The sequence below is a fragment of the Mobula birostris genome, chromosome 10, assembly GCF_030028105.1.
Source record: "Mobula birostris isolate sMobBir1 chromosome 10, sMobBir1.hap1, whole genome shotgun sequence".
Classification (NCBI taxonomy): domain Eukaryota; kingdom Metazoa; phylum Chordata; class Chondrichthyes; order Myliobatiformes; family Myliobatidae; genus Mobula; species Mobula birostris.
The window spans coordinates 52,062,443-52,080,333 of record NC_092379.1 but is presented as its reverse complement, the minus strand read 5'-3'; the positions used below and the strand labels follow the sequence as shown (position 1 = coordinate 52,080,333).

At 43.1% G+C, this 17,891-nt stretch overlaps 1 long non-coding RNA gene across 1 annotated transcript; it reads right to left on the bottom strand.

The window, feature by feature from the left end:
* Window positions 1-1,758: 1,758 nt before the first annotated feature.
* Window positions 1,759-16,751, bottom strand: LOC140204040 (uncharacterized). Its single transcript, XR_011887494.1, has 3 exons — window positions 15,931-16,751; window positions 4,326-4,420; window positions 1,759-2,658 (listed from the first exon to the last, which is right to left on the bottom strand). It is a non-coding gene; the product is annotated as an uncharacterized lncRNA (long non-coding RNA).
* Between the last annotated feature and the right edge of the window lie 1,140 nt (window positions 16,752-17,891).

Sequence of the window (17,891 nt, the reverse complement as noted above, 5' to 3'; positions counted from 1 at the left end):
TGGTGGTGGAGGCAGATATGATAGGGTCTTTTAAGAAACTTTTAGATAGGTACATGGAGCTTAGTAAAATAGAGGGCTATTGGTAAGCCTAGCAATTTCTAAGGTAGGGACATGTTCGGCACAACTTTGTGGGCCAAAGGGCCTGTATTGTGCTATAGGTTTTCTATGTTTCTATATATAACTTCTGGTTTAAGATGGTGCTGCCGAAGGTGTGTGACACCTTACTGGTAGCTCAAAAGCAAAGGAATTTGATTAAAAACATTACTGATAACACTTTTTTGAAGTAAATTGTGGTCCGCAAACAATGAAGAGGTGATGGAAGGCAAAGTGAACTCCAGCGCTGCAAAATTGATACACTTGGAGCTGGAGCTGTGCTGGCTGGGGTGAACGATTTGTAGAGGAGAAAACAAGACAGAGGAGTTCCAGTGCCCTGGGTGTGAGGGTGGATCCCTCTAATTGCGAGGGTGGATCCCTCTAATTGCTGAGCCGATTTGGAGAGATCAAGAACGGCTTCTTAGGCAGTGAAATCTAGTCCTGAAGCAAATCGCTGGGTGGCATGTCCTAAGGGCGCAGCGAGGGACAATACACTGTTTGGACAATCTAAATGCCAGCCCGGATAGACTGGAAAGACAGGGTGTGCAGAGTTGGGCAAGGTTGGATTGCTCAGGGCACCAAACTAATTTGGAGAGGTCGAGAACGGCTTCTTCAGCAGTGAAATCTAGGCCCAGAGTGATTAACTGCAGGGGAGCCTGGGTCCCATTGCAAGGTGCAATCAGCTGTTCGGACAAGTTAAACACCAGACCAGATAGACTGGGGGCTCCTCCAACTGCAACGCTAAGGCTGTGAGACTAACCCCGGATGCTGTGCTTCATGTCTGTGAACTTTGCAGTGACTGCCCTGCGAATATGAAGAACTGAATACCGAGGCTTTGGGCCTGCTCTGAGCTGCTCCGGGGATTTGGATCCAAGGATTCAATTTGGTTCAGAATGCTGTTGTTACTGCTCATTTCTGTTGTTTGCGTGATGTGCATTTTTCTCTTTCTTTGCGCTTTGGGGGTTGATTTTTTTTTTTTTTAAATTGGGTTCTTTCTGGTTCCTTGCTTTGCAACAGCCTGTAAGCAAACACATCTCGATGCTGTATAATTTATACATTCTTTGATAACAAATGCACTTTGAATATATGTAACATCTGACTACACCCTCTGCCATCGAAGGAGTGTTACAGCATCTGAGCATTCTTGGATACCAGCATCCTATTCTGGTGACATGCCAGACTGACTCGTGAGACCATCAGTGTAGGTTAGTGTTGCTGGAGAAACTGGCTACTGACACAGCCTTAGCATTATATGACACGAGCCAGGCCATCCGTGACATTACTGTCGAAATGGTAGCAATCTGCCCATTATAATTCACTAGCACTTAATTTTTGTTGGCGGAGAAAGGTTGTAGTTGTGCCATCATTGACTAGGAATATTGCACCTACATACATCCCTGATACACCTGAGAACATCACTGATTTGGGTATGTTAGAAACTGATAAGGTTAGGAAGACTAGACAGGAGTTACATGGGACCCCATCATCACCATGGAGACCCTTCAGCTGGTTTCACTCTTTACTAGAGGTAGTAATATTCCATGCTAGTGGTGTTACGTACCTCGTAACTGGGTTGTCAAACCAGCAGAAATGGAACACTCGTTGGAGTCTGTGATTACTAGAAACTAATAAAGTTTTTTTATTAAAATAAGTAATACAGTACACTAACCGCAAGGATATAAATGTAACAGGTTAGCAATAATAATACACACATTAAAACAGAAATAGGGTAATAGGAATCAACCAAGCTCTATCGCAGTCTAGGGGTAAAATGATCAGTCTTAAGGTGAAGCAGAGTTCAGTTCAGCTTAGTGAAGTTCGAAGTAATCGCTGTTGTTGTACCATTGGAGGGAGAGAGAGAGTGAGAGATACAGTTGAGGTGTCAGGCAAACCTTTCGATGCCTTCTGATCCCCTTGTGGTCGCCGACTGTGACCCCTCCATTCCGGATGCAATCGTTTTTCCATGGTGAACCTGGCACCCAGGCAAGGGCGGACACACAACAGGTTCCCACCGATCGTACCTTTACACTCTGTGAGCCTCTGACCGATTTCCGCGAATCGGTCCTCCAAACTCCCACCAACTTGTGGGGCACAATGCTCTTTCCAGGGTCTCGTGGCGTGTGTGTCTGTGCCTTAGCAAACCCACTATTTTATCCTCCCCCTGATGGGGTATCACCTGTCTATCAAACTTCACACTTCCTATTGTCTCAGCAGGATTGTTAATGAACAGTTCAGGTTCAAAGCAAACTGTCTGTGGCAGACGCCAACATACTGAGTTATGTGTCTGTCTCTCGTTATCTCTCTCTTCTCTCTTATTAGCATTTTGAATGGCTCTCCCTTGTCTCTCGTTATCTCTTTCTCATTAACAGCATCCGTTCTGCAGCTCTGCTTGGCTTCACACATGACAGTGGTAATATGCATTTTAATTTTTTTTGTCAAGATCGCTCTGTGATCCACAGAGCAGCTGCCTCCATCACAATCAACAGCCAAATATCCCTGAAGAATTTGTCACGGAGTTTCAGAGACTCTGTGCTTCCAGAGACTCAGTAAGATTTGTGTTGTTCTCTGCAGGACAAAAAGAAGGGAATGTGGATGTTGCAGTACAGCAAGGGTTAACGATGTCTAGTCAAGGACAGATTGCAGATAGAGTACCGACAGCACAGGCAGCTTCCCTTTGCACAGCAGATACTCGAGCTATTTTCATTTACTGAAGACAAGATAAGAATTTAACAAGAGGATGTGAAACACACTCACCAACTAAAGCCTTACTAACATCAAAGTATAGTTGATTGTTAGCTTGTAGTTTCTTTAAAAACGCAAACAACAGGAATTCTGCAGATGCTGGAAATTCAAGCAACACACATCAAAGTTGCTGGTGAACACAGCAGGTCAGGCAGCATCTCTAGGAAGAGGTACAGTAGATGTTTCAGGCTGAGACCCTTCGTCAGGACTAACTGAAGGAAGAGTTAGTAAGAGATTTGAAAGTGGGAGGGGGAGGGGGAGATCCAAAATGATAGGAGAAGACAGGAAGGGGAGGGATGGAGCCAAGAGCTGGACAGCTGATTGGCAAAGGGGATATGAGAGGATCATGGGACAGGAGGCCCAGGGAGACAAGCAGGGGGGGGGGGGGCGTGGAAAAACCCAGAGGATGGGCAAGGGGTATAGTCAGAGGGACAGAGGGAGAAAAAGGAGAGTGAGAGAAAGAATGTGTGTATAAAAATAAATAACGGATGGGGTATGAGGGGAGGTGGGGCATTAGCGGAAGTTAGGGAAGTCAATGTTTATGCCATCAGGTTGGAGGCTACCCAGACGGAATATAAGGTGTTGTTCCTCCAACCTGAGTGTGGCTTCATCTTTATAGTAGAGATGAACACCTGTATCGTGAATGACAATTGTTCTTGCAAGTAAGGAATTCAAACATACAGTTTACCAGATGGTCAATATCCGTAATTGCTAGTCAAATCTGCATAAAAATGGCGTTTCTCTATTCAGAATTCAGAGCAGTGTGGTGACAGGGGTCATGCTGTTCCCCTTGTGCATAAGTAAAATAAAGCATGATTGAGGACTGAGTGTGAGATTTTAAAGAATCCAGTTAATTGCTGATAACATATTGTCTGCTTGTCTGCACATTGGTTGTTTGTCTGCCTGGTTGGGTTCAATCTTTCATTGATGCTATTATGGTTCTTGGATTTACTGAGTATGTTCACAAGAAATTGAATCTCAGTGTTGTATATGATGACGTATATGTAGTTTGATAATAAATTAACTTTGAATGTTGGTGTTTTGCGACTTTATGCTTCTACGACAAAGTTGGAAAAGCAGGATTTCAGAGTGAAAGAATGTTGTGCACAGTTCAAGTTACCAGGTGAAGCTCAAATGTAGGAAGTATTTTCTCTTAAAGTTACAGTCTTCAATATAGAAAAGGGCCATCCACCACCTGCCTGTGCTCCTGTTCAGTGCTAACCTCAACCTGGTTCTGTCCTTCTCCCTGCTTCACCACATCCTTCTCTTCTCACCCTTGCATTTTTATCTAGCTTCACTTGTATACCATTGTCACTATTCACCATTCATCGATGTTTCTCGTGAAGTCTGGAGGACCAGTTGGGAATCTAGGGTCTGGGCTTACTCCAAGTCAAACATCTACTTCCAAAGATCACAGGAGCAGGACAGGGCTATTTGGCAGAAGCTAGCAAGGGACACAGAAGATAAATAGAAAGGCCTCTTCAACTTACCAGCAAGCAGTGAACATATCATGAGCTTCTCAGTAGTCCAGTGAACAATTCCAGTGATCAGCAAGGACAAGCAGCTCCTCTGTTATTGATTGCATCTAGAATAGCACAAAAATACTTTGTCATTTAATCATCCAATTCTATCAGAAAAAATAAGGATCAAGCTTGTTTTCAACACTGGGACATTTCTGGTTTCCATATATCTTAGGTAATCCACAATGGAGCCCTGTGCAGTTTTGGTCTCCATATTATCTGATTTGCCCACATACATAGGAAAAAAAATAGTTCTGGTCTCTGTGTATGACGCCAAAGAACGAGATAAGGGTAGTAGAGAGAAAGGAACTAGCTCAGAAAGTCACAAAGCTCATGCAAATACGAGTGCAGAAAACGCGGACGAGAGTTGTACAGCTATCTCAAACAGTCGCGGTAATACAAGGCGAGATATAAATCAGGAAATCAGAGGTGTCTGCGAAAAAGGCAATACAATAAATAATGGATCTTTAATCTCTAGATTGGTCAAAACAATTGGAGTTATCAGAGGCGGAAAGGGTCAGCAACTTTAAATTCCTTGGTGTCACTATTTTGGTGCACCTGACCTGGGCCTGGCGCACATGCAATTATGAGGAAAGCATGGCAGCACCTCTATCTCATTAGGAGATTGCGAACATTTGGCATGATATCTAAAATGTTGACAAACTTCTATAGATGTGTAGTGGGGAGTATATTGACTGGCTGCACCACAACCCGGCATGGAAACACCCAATGCCCTTGAATGGAAAACCCTACAAATAGTAGTGGATATGGCCCAGTCCACCACGGGTAAAGCCCTCCCCACCATTGAGCACATCTACATGAAACATTGTTGCAGGAAAGCAGCATCCATCATCGGGGACCCCCACAACCCAAGATATTCTCTCTTCTCACTGCTGCCATGAGGAAGGTGGTAAAGAAGCCTCGGGAATCTAGGTTCAGGAACAGTTATTACCCCGTAACCATCAGGCTCTTGAACCAAAGGGGGTAACCTCACTTACCCCATCGTTGAAATGTTCCCACAGCCTATGGATTCATTTTCAAGGACTCTTCATCTCATGTTGTCAATATTATGTATTTATTTATTTATTATTCCTCTAAGAGGACCACACCCTTGTCATTGGGTTGGGAGGCTTGCATGCCTCAATGACCTGGACAGCTATGTTGGCTGGAACTAGAGTTTTATGCCAAGCAGGTCAACGAGTAGAGGACAGACTAAGAGTGGTCCACCTCCAGGTTTGGGGGATCAGCTCAGGGCTAAAACAAAATTGTTACAGATACAGCAATGAAGGATCCTCCTACATCTGAGCGCAATGGTATTCCTGAGTCTCCACCCGGGACTTGCATGACTGACAGTAGTGAAAAATGAAAGGAAGCTACTGACATGATGAAGAAAGCCCTGAACTCCACCAGAGATGGAGGACCTTCAATGCTGCCCTAATGGGCAGTAAGTATATATTATTCTTTCTTTTTGTACTTGCACAGTGTGTTGTCTTTTGCATACTGGTTGATCACCCAGATTGGTGTGGTCTTTCATTCATTGTATCATGGCTATTATTCTATTTATTTATTCTATTCTGTTTATTGAGTATGCCCACAAGAAAATTAATCTCAGGATTGTATATGGTGACATACATGTACTTTAATAATAAATTTAGTTTGAATTTTGAAACCAAATGAACAGTAAATGTATAGAATGAATTCACAAGCTGAATTATAATTGGTTTTCTAGATGAATTGGTGAGAGAACAGACTTTTATATTCTTTACTGTGTAAAATTGATGTGTAAAATCAAAAACTAAACTGTAAAATCAACCAAAGGTTAATTGATGACTTGGTGGTTAAAGGTGTTTATGGAACAGTATTAAAAGTACAACAGATTTTTCAAGCATCCAGATGATTGAGCTCAATCTGAAATTAGGATCTTAAATCTATATGATTAAAAATGACTGAAACAAGAGGCAATATATAAAATAAGGAATGAGAGTAAATGAGGAAATACAATATTATGTACAAAGTTTTGATTCTTCAGAAGTAACGCACAGTATATCCTTTCAGGCAACATGGAAAAGTGATCTGGCCATGACTAACAAGGGAAGTTAAATGGGAAAGGCTGAGGAACCTGTAAACATGTGGATTAGGAAATTTTCTGAATTCAGTAAAGGAACATGAAGGCATTAATAAAAGAGAAAGTTGAAAAGATACTTTTCTCCAGGATGGAAATAGCTAATACAAGGGGGCATAATAATAAGATGATTGGAGGAAAGTATAGGGTGGGATGTGAGAGATTTCCAGTGGTGCATGCATGAAATGCCCTGCCAGGGGTGGTGCTAGAGGCAGATACATTAGAAACATTTAATAAACTCTGAAATAGGCACATGGATGATAGAAAAACGGAGGGGTATGCAGGAGGGTAGGACTAGATTGATCTCAGAGTAGATTAAAAGGTCAGTACAACATTGTGGGCCAAAGAGTCTGTACTGTGCTGTAATCTTCTATGTTCTAATATAAGACTTGACTAGATTTAGGATACAAGTGGATTGTAAAAGCTTCCATAGATGGGCATAAAAGAGAAGATTAGATCAAATTAACACTGCTTTTTATACAGACATGGTAAATTATGATAAATGTGGAGATGGAATAGAAAGTAACAATATCTTGTGTATATCTTTACAAAAATAGCATTATAATTATTTTACTATCAATAACACCATCAATATTTGTATCAGCTACAAGCTTATTAATCATGCTTCCGAAGTGTCTTCATTAGCCAGGGCAGAGAGGTTATGATATTACTTTATAAACCATTTGGTCGACTACATCTGGAGTACCATGTACAGTCTATTCACCAAACTATACGACATTAAGGAAAAGCTCCAGGGCATGACTATTTGAATACCGAACTGTTCAAAGCTGAAACAGAAGTTGCAGCAGCCATCCTGAACCACTGTTTTCTATAATCTGAGAACGGTGACAAGTACCCAAGAACTGGACAAAGGGAGTTATTGTTAGGATCCCAAAGAAAGAAGCACTAAGTGTGGCATCACACTTTTGTCGGTGCCCAGCAAGATTCTTGCCAAAGTCATTGTCCAACGGATTACAGATGCTGTCAATGTGTGCTTGAGGAAAGAGCAAGCTGGCTTCAGGAGAACAGAAGCTGTATTGACCAGGTCTTAACACTGATTAACATCATTGAACAGTGCACAGTGGCAGAGAAAACTATATGTGAATTTCGTGGATTTTGAAAAGGCCTTTGATAGCATCCAAAGGGAAAGCCTCTGGTGAATTCTCAGACCATATGGGATCCCTTCGAAATTGTCCAGCTTATCCAGAGTTTCTATGCTAATTTTACCTGCCAAATTGGGGACTGCAATTTGGGCTTTGAACTCAAGACAGGAGTCAGGCAAGGCTGTGTGATTTTGGTGATATTGTTTAACCTGGTGATTGACTGGGTTATGAGGCAAACAATGAAACTCAAGCAGAGATGCGTTAGGTGGACTCTATTCTCTATTTTAGAAGACTTTGCGTTACTATCACATACACACCAGCACATTCAAGAGAAAAATCAGTATCTGTGCAACTTTGGTGGACAGGGTGGACTCAGTCAGCTAGAGAAAACTGAGACCATGACCCTAAATGTACAGTCTCCTTCTCCCGTCAAAGCATATGGCATTGATTTACCCAGCACGAGCAGATCCACCTACCTTGGTAGCATCATTCGGCAGGATGATGGGACCAAGGCTGACAACCAGTACAAACTCAGCAAAGCTAGAAAGGTCTTTAGATCAATGAGCTACATATGGGGATCAACCAAGTACAGCATTCATACCAACGTGTAGCTGTACCAGAGCTGTGCTTTGTCCACATTCTTGTGTGGGTCAGAATGCTGGTGCGTGACAGAGAGGGACCTTGCATGCTGTCATCATTCCACACCATGAGGTTCCAGAAGATCCTCCGTATTTTCTGGCCAAGAAAAAACTCCAACCACATCCTACTTCTTCAGTCATCAAGAGTTCATGGCCATGATCATCATAAGGAAACACTGGACACGTGATGAGAAGAAAGGCCAACTCCAGCAAGACAGCACTTCATTGGACCCCTGAAGGGTGGAGGAAACACGGGAGACCAAAGACAACTTGGCATCATATCACCGAGGCAGAAATAAGGACCCTGAACCACACCAGGGGCACATTAGAGAAGATGGCCCAGGACAAAGATGGAGGACCTTTATTGCTGCCCTGAGCATCAATGGCATAATGGGCAGTAAGCATAGGAAGGATGTAATTGTATTGGAGAAGGTGCAGTGTACACTTACCAAGATGTTGCCTGGGATGGAGCATTTCAGGGGAATAACTGGATAGGCTGTTTTATTTTCTAGGAGTGGAGGAGGCTGAGAAAGTAGTACCTGACAGAGGCACACAAAATTATGAGGGGCACAGATAGAGAAGATAGGGAACGTTTCCCCATCATTGAGTTGTCTAAAGGTAAAGGAGAGGGATTTATAGTAAGGTTATAGGGATTTGAGAAAGAAATATTTCACCAAAGGGTGATCAAAATACTGAATGAGTGATAGAAGCAGATTACTCTCACAACTACCTAAATGAGCAGGGACCAAGTGCTTGTAAAAGGAATTAGTGTAAATAAGTACTTCATGATAGTCACGGACATGGTAGGTCCAAAGACCTACTTCTATGTAATATGGATATATTACTGTATTCCATTTCCCATAGGTCGAGCAGTAACAAATACAATCCCAGTATTTAAGAAAGGAGAGAGAAAATAGAAAACTACAGGCCAGTTAGCCTGACAGAGGGGAAAAAAGTTAAAAACTCCCCTATACCCTTCAGCTCCCTTTGTACTTTAAATGTATTAAAAGTTTGAATTTACAGACATTTGATGAATCCACTTTCACAGCTCCTGGATAGTCTCAGTCCTCCAAGAGAAAACATTTCTCCTCATTGTCTTAACCAGCAAGCACCTATACTAAACCTATGCCTCCTAACTGTAGATGTCTCCACAAGGAGTAATATCTACTCAACATCCATCAATCTCACTCAAAATCTTCCAAGGTTCAACAAAATCACCTTCTAAACTTCAACATATATATCCTCAATTTCTGTACATGTCATTCCTTTCATCCCGAGGCTACTTAATCTTTGCTGCACTCCCTCTATATCAATCACCTCTCTTTTTTTCAAGCTAAGGAGATCTAACCTGTACACAATATCCCAGATGTCATTTCACCAACATCCTATGTTGTACATTGTGTTTACTGTTATACTCAAATTCTCCAGCAACAAAAATGGCCAAATACCATTTTCCTTACCCAACGCACTCTATCAGTTTAAGTTCCCTCTGAGCATCAACATTTCCCAATCACTCATTTAAAAAAATACCATTTTTGTTAATTGCACCAAAGTGGACATGATTTAGAAAGACATTGCTTTCCCAGAGATTGAGAGAATGCACTCAGGGAAATCTTTCTTCATCTTACTGGAAATATTTTCTAAAACACAAGCAGGTTGAAATCATTTTCACATTCACAAAAATACTGACTCTGACAATATGCAGTCTACTTCAGTCCTGACGAAGGGTTCTGGCCCGAAACGTCGACTCATCGTTTCCATTGATGCTGCCCGACCTGCTGAGTTCCTCCAGCATGCTGTGAATGCAGTTTATGGTGGTTTTGATTCCTGGATTTGATTATAACTTTGCACTATATCCAGCATCTGTTCACTCTTAAAGGTGGTAATGAAGTGGTAATGCTGCCTTGAACCATTTCACTACCATTGATGGGAATCAACTCAAAGTATTTGATACCAAAACTCAGGGCCCCCAAGGGAACATTACTGTTTCCTCTGGCACTCAACTGTTCAAACTTTGTTGCTTGTTGGCTTGACATCCAGAGGCAAAACAATGATGGACAGTTTCTGATGCCTTTAAGACAGAGCAGGATCCAAAGACAGCCACATGACTGAAGTAAATCTATAGTTTCCATGCCACGGCTGATTTCTCAAATTGTATGTAATTGTTCTGGATACACTATTAAGAAACAGAAAATAAAAAAATGACAGAAATACAAGACAGCTGGCCCATATGGCCTGAACCACACAATTGTGTTATCTTGCACATACAAAGCTTTGAAAAGTTATAACACAAAAAAATCCTACAGTCTGTCTACACCTCATTTAAAAAAAAGAGGTAACAGCTAAATGGCAGTTTCCAACATGACAGTCATACTCCCCTGCAGGTTAAAGTTCAAGAATACATCTAATACAATGAGAGTTACTGCCTCAACTGTTCTCTCATGCAGTGACTTCCAGGAACCTACCACTCTCTGCATCAAAAACCCTCTATCCCATTATTCCTAATCCACATGGCCTGGTTTTGAGCTCTCTGCCCAGGAAATGGTCCTGCAATTTGTTCCAGATCATGGGTAGCGAAATCAATGACGCACACAAAAATTCAGTTGGAATTGTCGGATCTTGTGATTTTCTAATCCATAGGTTCTTTTAGAAGTCCAAGAATAAATTGAAAACTTGCTACTTCACGATCATTTATTGAAAGTTTAAACAAAGAAACAGGCACAGAGCCCATGAAACTAAAGAAGAAGACTAGGAACATAGACAAAGGTGGTGATTTTTGCAGGAACAGACACTTTTTATACTGAGGTCACATGTCTGAGATACACAAAGGGCCTATTAGAGGGCACATAGGCATAGCATGTTTAACACTTAGCCAATGAAAAATGAAAGATGATAAACCGTCATGTAGCTATTATAATACCTTTGCCAACAGTAGGCGGAGTCTTACACAGTGATTCCCAATGGGGGTGGTTGCGTGTCCTAAGGCAGTGGTCCTCAACCACCAGGCCGCAAAGCACGTGCTACCGGGCCATGAGGAAACGATATGATTTGGCGATATGAAACGATACGAGTCAGCTGCACCTTTCCTCATTCACTGTCATGCCCACTGTTGAACTTGAATGCACGAGAGGTCATCAGTCGCTCATTAACCTACAACTACTTGATGAGTGAAAAACAAACATCACTTGAGAGTTTCTTTGGAAGAGGTGGTAGGGGACATAAAAGGCCTAATGATGATGATAACAAAGAGACAGCTGAGGCTGAGACCGAAAAAAAAAGAAAGCTTCCTTCAACAGAAAATACGACGAATCGTACATAAAATATGGCTTTATTGCAACCGGTGACTCGCACGCTCCAAGCCCCCCGTGTGTGATATGTGGAGACAAGCTGTCTAATGAGGCAATGAAACCTTCAAAACTGCTTCGGCACCTTGAGTCCAAGCACCCTGCACTTAAAGACAAACCCGTTGAGTTTTTTGAGGGAAAAAAACGTGAGCAAGTGAAACAGAAGTAAGTGCTGAGAGCCACCACCTCCACAAATGCTGCTGCTCTGAGAGCGTCGTACTTAGTGGCTAGCCATATTGCTAAGGCTAAGAAGCCTTTCACTGTTGGTGAAGAATTGATTCTGCCTGCTGCCAAGGATATGTGCCGTGAACTGTTGGGAGAAGCTGCAGCTAACAAGATGGCACAGGTTTCTCTTTCAGCTACCACAGTTTCAAGGAGAATCGATGACATATCCTTGTCACATAATTTTCACTGTTGCGATCGTCTTTATCTTCGCCTAGCAATTTCTCTGCATGCTGCTGCTCGTCATTGCATTTCCATCCTCCTACCTTGTTGAAAGGGATTTCCGTGTAGTGAGCCATATATTCACAAATATCAGAACCCGCTTGTACATTGTTACATGTGGGGACTTAAGGCTTTTGCTGTCACAACTTGAACCAGGGTATTTCAACTCTTGCTAAAAACCAAGCTCAAGGATCACATTGATGTCGAAGCTGTTATACAGCACACAGGTACTATGCAAGCTAGGTTTAAAGACAAATAAAAATTTAAAGCAGAATCATTTTTCTCATGTTAGCTTATGGCAGACATGTTTTTACACTATGGGGGCACTGGAAAGTATATTGTGCATAGGAGGGCATTGGCAAGTACGAAGGTGCTTTAGAGGGGGCGTCGAGCTAAAAAAAAAAGGTTGGGAAACACTGGTCACCACATATTTTGAAAAATACAAATTAAAATACAAATTGTATGTTAATGAAATTACAACTTCAGTATTGTTAAAAATTCATCAATTCAACTAATACCTTATTAAAAATATTAAAAATCCACCAATTCTACCAGAATACAGCACCACCCCACAATTCTTAAAACCCCACCCACAATAAAAAGGTATATAATTATCTTTACTGCCAAATGAAGTAGCAAATAATTTTTTTTAAAACAACCCAAGAACAGCGAGATGTTTGCACAGGAAACATCCACACAAGCTTGGTGCTAGCTAGGTGGTTATGAGAACATGTGATGTTGAATAGTAAGTTTTCAAATCCCTGCAGACCCAGTATACACATCAGCATTTTGATAGTAAATGGTTACAATAACAAAACCATTTAGAAATGATGTCATTTTTCAATTTTAGATTAATATAAATAATTTTGAACAGGTTTTGTAAATTGACCCACTTATTTCAATTTGTCTGTTATATTTTTATCAATAGTCAAACAATGAAAACATATTTTATCCTTTTTTTGCTTAAAACATAATTAACATTATAATTATTGTTATTAATTCATTAATCAATGAAAAGCTGTTCAAAATTACTCTGGCATGCAGGAGAATTTCCTTTATGAAGCTTATTGCTAATTTGGGCACATGTTCTCTAAAGGTTCGCCATCCTTGTTCTAGAGCAAATTGTCTACAATTCAATTAAATCCACCTGCACCATCCTGCATTTCAGTGTAAACAACTTTTCTTTTCTCTCATTGTTAACAATTTTAAATCCCAGTAAAACCTTTGTAATATCTCCCCTCCAACTCTGCTGTGCAACCATATCTATCAAATAATGTACAGATTATACTGTTCACTACTGCCGCTGTATATTTCTGGCATAAAACGTAAGTGTCAAGAATATGTCTGCTAAGAAGCATGCCATACATCTTACTAAACCACATACAATGCTGGGCTACCAGTAAGAGAATTTTTTTTAAAAATTGCTTGAAATCGAAAAGACCAATGATGATTTGGGTTTCTAACTGAAGCCTGCTGAGTGTTTCTAATATTTTCTATTTTTATTTTAATGCCCAGAGTCAAAGTTAGTTTATTGTCAGATGCTGAACTACTTGTTCGCACAGATGTATTTAAAAACTTATGTACAGTATCGCAGGCACATTGCATCAGGTGCACAATGAAAACAAGCACAAATTATACAAAAAGACACACAATTAAAATACATCCATTGTAGTGTAAAGTGGACATAGTATTGCTATAATGAGGTAGTGGATAAGGACGCACAGGTTGAAGAGCTGTAGGGGTCAAGGAAAGTAGCTGTTCTTGAACTTGGTGGTGTGGGTCCTTATGCCTAATGGTAGCTGCGAGAAGATGGCACGTCCTGGGAATCTTTGATAGGTGTTGCCTTCTTAAGGCAGTGCCTCATATCGATACTATCAATGGTGTGGAAGCATGTGCCTGTGATGTACTGGGCTGAGTCCACTAATCTCTGTAGCTTCTTACATTCCTACACAATCAAATTACCAAAGCAGACTATGATGCGACCAGTCAGGAAACTTTCAACAGTACATCTGTAAAAAGTTTGTTAGAGCGTTTGGCGACAAGTTGAACCTCCTTAACCTCCTAAGAAAGTAAAGACACCAGTGTGCCTTCACTGTGATTGCATCAACCGTATGTGCTGGACCGCAAACAGGTCATAAAGCTGCTGATCTTCTCCAACACTGATCGATTAATGTAGTCTGGCACATGTTTATCCTTAACAGCCTCTGTGATTTGTCCTACAAATGTGGTGTTGAGTGTTTGTATATGGCATTAGAGCTGTACCCAGCTCTACAATCATATATTTAGAGGGAGTGGAGCAAGAGGCAATCGCACAGAAAGTCAAGGATTTCAGTTCCAAAGGAACAGAAACTCATGCCTTGAAGCTTGGTGATGTTTGAAGGGAAGAATTGTGTTCAACACTGAGCTGTAGTCAATGAACAGCATCTTGATAACTGTACTCTGCATGTTCAGATGATACAGAATAGAATGAAGAGTCATAGAAATTGCATCTGCTGTTGACCTGTTGTCACAGTAAGCAAACTGAAGTGGATCCAAGTAATTTCTGAGACAAGAATTGATAAGCACCAAAATCACTCTCTCAATGCAGCTCATTACTGTTGATGTAAGCATTGCCAGAAGGTATTCATTGAGGCAGGTCACCATGTTTTCCTTGAGTACTAATACAATAGATAACTATTTGAAGCAGGCGGGAACTTCAGACCACAGAAATGAAAGGCTGAATATGTCTGTAAATACCCTGGTTTTTGGTCTGCATAGATCTTTAATACCAAGGCATGCTGTCTGAACCAGATGCCTTTTGTGGGTTTACTCTCTTGAAGGCTGCATAGACATTGGTCTCAGAAACTGGGATTACAGGCTCATATGAATGTGTCATGTTTATCCCTATCAAAGGCAATTGAACTGATCCGGGAGTGACAAGTCCTTGCCACTTATGCAGAAAGAAATATTGTCTACTCTTCTGTTATTTTCTGCTGTTCTTGGACTACAGTTCAGCATTCAACACCATAATTCCCCCCAGGCTTGACAAGAAGCTCAGAGACCTTGGCCTGCAGACATTGACATTGATAGGCCTTATTTCTAAAAATAATGAGACAGCCTACAGAGGAGAAGTCAATGCCCTGACACAGTGGTACCAAGAAAGCCTCTCCCTCAATGTCAAAATCAAAACAAAGGAATTGATCATGGATTAGAGGAGGAATGGAGACAGTCTAACCCCTATTGACATCGATGGGACTGTAGTTGAGAAGGTGAGTAGTTTCAAGTTCCTAGGTGTACACATCACCAAGGATCTCATGTGGACTGTCTGGTGAAAAAAGTACAGCAGCGCCTCTTTCACTTCAGACAGCTGAAGTAGTTTGGCATGAGTCCCCAAATCCTCAGGACTTTCTATGAGGTACCATCGAGAGCATCCTGACTGGCTGTATCACTGCCTGGTACGGGAACTGTACCTCCCTCAATCGCAGGGCACTGCAGAGAGTGGTGCGGACAGCCTAGCGCATCTGTGGGTGTGAACTTTCCTCTAATCAGGACATTTACAGCAGCAAGTGCATAAAAAAGGCCCAGAGGAATATCAATGACTCCACCCACCCCAAACACAACCTGTTTCAGCTGCTTCCATCTGGCATACAATACCACAGCATTAAGGCCAGGACCAATAGGCTACGGGTCAGCTTCTTTCACCAAGCCATCCAACTGTACATACATGTATGCAAAACAATTTTCAACCTTGGTACTTGGGCAATATCCTCCCACATTTCCCTTCCTTATTGCTTGTACATTGAAATCGTAATGCAACATAAAGATTTTTACTCCTCATGTTATGAGATGGATTTAAGAAATAAAATTCAAATTCTACAAAGAATGTAAATTCTAAACCCTCAGCTGTGATTCCAGTTTAGTCCAAATTTGCCTTTTTACACTTACAATTGCCTTCCAGAGGTCATATCCTGGACTTCTTATGTCTCTTGGTTTCTTTAGAAGTAGATGAAGTTTTCATGAACCATATTCCCCACGTCCTTTGGCTCCATGCATTTTTGGTCCTAATATCTTTTCTAATTCCTCCAAGAGGACCAAAACCTCATCATAGGGATTGGGGACTTGCATGCCTCAATGACCCGCGGATCTAGGCTGGCTGCAGTCAGGTCCTTGTGTTTTGATTCTCGGTGGGGTCACCCACAGCAAACAAGTCAAAGGATACAGGTCAGACTAAGAGTGATCCGCCAGTCCTCCAGGTTCATCTCAGGACTAACAACCTTGACTGGTCAAGAAAAGGTTGTTACAGAAACAGCAAAGAAGATGAAGGACCTTCATTGCTGCCCTAAGTGCCAGTGGCGTAACAGACAATAAGTTAGTAAAATCTTTTCTAATTGCAAATCCAACTTTCTTTGCTAGTAGACTTTCTACAGCACTGAGTTCTCAAGGACCAACACAACCATCTGTCTTTCATTTTTTCTCCTTCATTCTGCCTCTTCTCATCCACGTTCCCATCCTTTCTTTTTAGGACACCATTTTTAATCTGAACCTACTCCTGGGCTCCCTCCAGTTCTCCAACCCATACACCTTCAAATTGCTGTTTTCAATTCACTTTTACTAAATCACTGCTCAGTCTTGTATCCTCACCTCAGGGAAGAACATTGACTCCAATTTTATCTTCATCTTTTTGCTACAATGGTGGACCCCAACTCTCAACCCTCAGAACACCCCATCTCCCCTCAGGCACTTCCAAACACCAGCCCCTCCAATTCTCCTCCACCCTCTCCCTCGGACCATCATCCATCCACCCCCGACAACAATTTCCTCCAACACCTCCCAATTCTTCCCACCTCCCACCACAAAGCCCCGACCCCCACCATTCCCTGCCGCCAAATCAGCTCCCCTCCCCTCAGACCGTCCGTGCCCACCAACTGTCCCCCAATTATCAAACCCCGTCCCCCCCACCGCCTCACACCACAGACCCCATCCCCCCCACCCACCACAGACCCCGTCTCCTCCCACCACAGACCCCGTCCCCCCCCACCGCCTCCCACCAGACCCCGTCCCCCCCACCCACCGCCTCCCACCAAAGACCCCGTCCCCCCCACCGCCTCTCACCAAAGACCCCGTCCCCCCCACCGCCTCTCACCAAAGACCCCGTCCCCCCCCACCGCCTCCCACCACAGACCCCGTCCCCCCCCCACCGCCTCCCACCACAGACCCCGTCCCCCCCCCACCGCCTCCCACCACAGACCCCGTCCCCCCCCCACCGCCTCCCACCACAGACCCCGTCCCCCCCACCGCCTCCCACCACAGACCCCGTCCCCCCCCCACCGCCTCCCACCACAGACCCCGTCCCCCCCCACCGCCTCCCACCACAGACCCCGTCCCCCCCCACCGCCTCCCACCACAGACCCCGTCCCCCCCCACCGCCTCCCACCACAGACCCCGTCCCCCCCCACCGCCTCCCACCACAGACCCCGTTCCCCACCACCACGACCTCCCCCCCACCTCCATAAAACTCCAGCTCCTCGCCCCTCAGACCCTCAGACCGAGCGAAGACAACCGTCTCCGCCACGACAGCACCCAGCGCACCTGCGCGTTGCCGGCGCCAGCGGCATTGATAACGGTGCCGGCTGCAGTTGACGGAGTAACGCAGACGCGCTACCCTCTCTTTGTGCCGTCAGAAACCGGCTGTAGATGCCGCGCCTGCGCACTTGGCGTGAAGCTGCCTCCGCGCCCTCATTGAATTCGCTTTCCAGATCGGTCCCGCTCTCTCTGGGATATTAAATCTTCACCTCTTGGATTTTCCTGCCGCAGAACATTCAAAATAATTCACCATATTTGGTGAACGAGGTAAGAAAGTCATATGCAAGAGAGAGGCAACAACTGCTGGTCCAGGTGACCGAAAC